This window comes from Carcharodon carcharias, chromosome 4 (assembly GCF_017639515.1).
Source record: "Carcharodon carcharias isolate sCarCar2 chromosome 4, sCarCar2.pri, whole genome shotgun sequence".
Taxonomy (NCBI): Eukaryota; Metazoa; Chordata; class Chondrichthyes; order Lamniformes; family Lamnidae; genus Carcharodon; species Carcharodon carcharias.
Window position 1 is genome coordinate 61,147,913 of NC_054470.1, and position 4,172 is coordinate 61,152,084.

The following is a 4,172-nucleotide window of genomic DNA, read 5'->3' on the forward strand; positions in this document are numbered from 1 at the left end:
AACTATAGAGTGATGATGGGGGACTCTAATTCTCCTAATATAGACTGTGATAGTAATAGTTTAAAGAGCATACGGGACAGGTCCTGAAGTGTGTTTAGGAGAATTTTCAAGATCAGTTTGTTTCTGTTTCAACAAGGAAGGAGGTATTGCTGGATCTGATCCTGGGGCAGGATTTTGAGGTCATCAGGCGGGCCCAGAGGGCAAGTCAGGGAGCGGCCCCTGAACACAATTTTACACTGGCTGGCCAGCGCTGCCAGGGTGGGGGCGGGAGCATGGCGAGCGCTTAAGTCAGCACAGGCATGGGGGAGATGTGCGATGAAAGCTCCCTGAAGGCAGAGAGCAGCCTCAGGGATCTGAAGAATTTTAAACCTTTAAATAAGGATTTTAAAATCACACAAAAATTTCCACCCATCAGAATCACTCATCTAAATATGTTGATGATAAAAATTCTGCCCAAACATTTTTTTTAAATGAACATCAGAAACCTCATCCCGCCGTTGAGGTTTCCTCAAAAATCCAAAGATCGCCTGGTCACTTCGCCCGCCCACCAACCGTAACATTGGGCAGGCAGCAAAATATCCAGGTTAATTAACTGATTATTGGCCTTAATAGGCATTTTAATTGTCGATGGGCACACTGCCAACTCTTGCGCGTGCCTGCTGACCGAAATATCGCGCAAGTGCGCGATGACATGGGGACACTTGCTCGACGTCATCACCCGCTATTTAACGCTCAAGCATGTTGGGCGTACACCCACATACCAAGTGGAAAATCCTGCCCCTGGGGATTGAATTGGATCAAGTGTCTGTAGGGGAACATTTAGAGCACAGTGGTCATAGTACCATGAGGTTTAAGCTAGCAAAGGAAAAGGATAAGAGCAATCGAATTTAAAAAGTAATAAATGGAGGAGGGCCAATTTCAATGAGGTCCGAATGGATCTGGCTCAGGAAAATTGGAATCAAAGATTGTCAGGCAAAAAAAGGGGGGATTGCTTGTGCTGAGTTGAGGTACATTCCCAGTTAGGGGAAAGGTAGGACAAACAAAGCCAGAGTTCCCTAGATGATGAGCGAAAGAATAAGATGAAGCAGAAAAAGGGTAAATGTGACAGATGTCAGGTTGATAATGCAAATGAGAATCAAGCTGAATTTAGTAATTCAGAAGGGAAGTGAAAACGAAAATAAGAGAAGCAAAGAGACAGAAGGAATTGTTGGGGTGCTAACTGAATAATTTGCATTTGTCTTTATAAAGTAAAATAATGCTGCCAAAATCACAGTGAAAGAGAAGGACATTGAGACACTGGGCGGAATCATCCCAGGTTTGCACTAAGTACAGTAGTGGGTGGGTAAAACGACGTTTTAGCCACCAGCCGCAATGACACCTTTTCACGCTGTATTGGTCCCAAAGCCACCGCATTAATTATGCAATCCCGGGAAACACGTTGTTTCCATGGCAGGAAGGCTCTCATTTGCCTGCCACACCATCACCTTGCTGTAGCGGCAAGGCAGCACATTTAAAGTGCAGGCGCGCACACACCTCTCAGTGCTTCCAGCCCAGGACAGCTTCATGGAAGACATGGCCCCAAAAAATAGGAAGACTGCAGCCCCCAGGTTCAATGACGCTTCCCTCGAGCGCCTTTTGGCCTCAGCAGAGGCTCACCGTAATGTCCTCCACCCCCGATCTGGCCACAGGGTGGGCAGCAAACTCGCTAATCTGGCTTGGGAGGTGGTGGCAGCAGTGATCAGTGCCAATGCTGTGCAAAGGAGGACAGCCACCCAGTGCCACAAGAGGATGAATCATCTCCTCTGTTCTGCCAGAGTAAGTCACTCTTCTCATCACTCTCAACTCACAGACTCAACAACCCATCACACATTCACAGGGATCTCACTCACTGCCAGTTCAAGGGACATCACCATTCACTCTCTCACACACACCTTCATTGCCCTCATCCCATTCATGGTACCAGTCACCACCCACACATGACAGGCGTACTTATCATCCGGCCTGGCAGGCATCCTACTTACACTCTCTGCATCTCTATTCATGTAGGGATACTTACCTGGCAGGGGAGAGACCATGATCATGAAAGTGGTTCTCCCAGGACGAGGCTAGCCCATTGCACTTCAGGTGTGCCGACTCCTGAGATGTCCCCAAATGCAGGATACTCAACTGCAAAATTTGTGGTAGTGGGGGGACTGCGTTCGTGCTCTCCCCTGATTTACTAATCAAACAGTAGACTTTGTTTCGTTCGCATTTTCTTTTCCAAAAGGAACTATCCAGTAAACTATCCAGTAATTTTCCCCATTAAAATATCTATTTATATAGGACAAGCTGGCACACAACAAGAGGGAGAGGTCCAAGACTGGTGGAGGAAGCCTGAAATCAAGATCCTCACGGACTTTGAAAACAGAGCCATCCAGCTGGCTGGCGAGGATCTGGACTGTTCCTGTGCTGACGGTGAGGTCGGCGGTGCTCTACCAAATGAGGATCCAGCAGTGCAACATCCATCAGACAGCCATGCTGTGAGTGATGTGTCCTGTTTCACAGGCCAGTGTCATGCACTAATTGTCTCTCCTTGCTTTCGCAGGCACAGCTGCCACGCAGCCAACAGAATTCATGACCCAGGGCCTCCAGTCAAGCCATAAAGAAAGCTGAAGAGGAATCTGAAGGCACCCTCCTTGAAGTCCCATCACAGCGGTCACCCACACTCTCCACCAGTGCAGAGATACACACCTCTGTGGGACCTAGCTTTAGAATAGCCTTGGGATCACAATCTGGTGAGCACATCACACTGTCTGATTAACAGCAGGTGGCAGTAGGAACTTCCCAAGTGTCCGGCACTTGGAGGACCACTGGAGGCCATAAATTTGCTGAGTCAGAGTCAGATGACGAGCCTCTGGACTCAGTCATGTCACAGTTGCTAGAGCTGCAAAGGCAAGCTCGGGAATATCAGGGAATATCTGCTGCACTCCTCAGATTGCAAGGCACGATCGAGGAGTCCGTCCACATTCAGGCTGAGGTGATAGCACCGACACACCAATGCACCAAGGTCAACACTGGTAAGATGGTGGCCGCCATGGAGATCTTGGTCCAGGATGTCACTCCTGCACTGCTGTATGGGCTCAACTCCATCGCTGACATCACAGTTTCGCCTCCAACAGTGTGTACACAAGAGGAGTGTGGAGCAGTTTGATCTCACTCCAGCTACTCCTTTTCCTCAAGGAGTCAGCAAGGGGCCATTGGACCATGGGGAGGAGGATCATCAGGAACACACCCCCGGGTCATCCATCCAGGTGACTCCGGGAGTGTCCGGCCCATCCAAATCCCCTCTTCCTGTGACCTCAGCAGCTCCAAAGGCCAAGGACGGTGCCATTGCCACACAGCAGGACCCCGAAAGCAGGCCGGGGCCCTCCAGCTCTCAGCCCTCCAGAGGGCACCCGTCAAGGTCATCACAGACAACAGGACGTAATAGTCAGCAAGCTGCCCCCACCTCCACTGTGGATGTCAGGAAAGAACCGAGAAATAGTAGCAGGGTTAGGAAGGTTAAGAAGAATTAGTTGCACAGCCTGGGCATGGGTGTTAATCACTTGTACATAATGTTCACTATTGTCAATTAACTCCCAAGAATGTCTCCCTGCCTATCGCTCCTTGTTCTGTTGAGAAGTGTTTATGTCCTTCAGATGTGAAACCTTCTTGCACAAGACAAAGGCAGGTATCTCAGTCCAGGGCCTCTTCCCTGTGCTTTGTGCAGATTCCAGACCAAAGTGATAGTCCAGCCTCACACTCCCTGAACAAATTACTGATGCCTGCAACTCAGCAGTTCTTGTCATTGCTGCCAGGATGTCGTGGGCAAGCGTCACAGAGTTCTCTCATTCTCTCTGTGTGCTCTCAGCACCTTTAAGGTGGGGCTGGCCCCATCTCTTCAGTATCTGTGACCAGTGATGCGGTGCTCCTGAAGGGGTCAGGTGTTGAAGGCAGACAAAGGATCAGATGCTTTTAAAGTTTCATGGCTGCATCTCTATGATATGACCCTGATCACAGAGCGCAAGTGAGCTGCCCTCGGACAAGCAGGAGTCAGACATTCTCAGAGGCTATGTGAAGATCTATGGAGTGTCCTCACTGCATGTTGTTATTATCCTCCTGCAATCAAGTGACTATTAGGGCCTCCACTGCAT

General features: G+C 49.3%; 1 non-coding gene across 1 annotated transcript; it reads left to right on the forward strand.

Moving 5' to 3' along the window:
- Window positions 1-2,048: 2,048 nt before the first annotated feature.
- Window positions 2,049-2,213, forward strand: LOC121277554. The gene has a single exon (XR_005942917.1). It is a non-coding gene; the product is annotated as a U1 spliceosomal RNA (small nuclear RNA).
- Window positions 2,214-4,172: the final 1,959 nt, after the last annotated feature.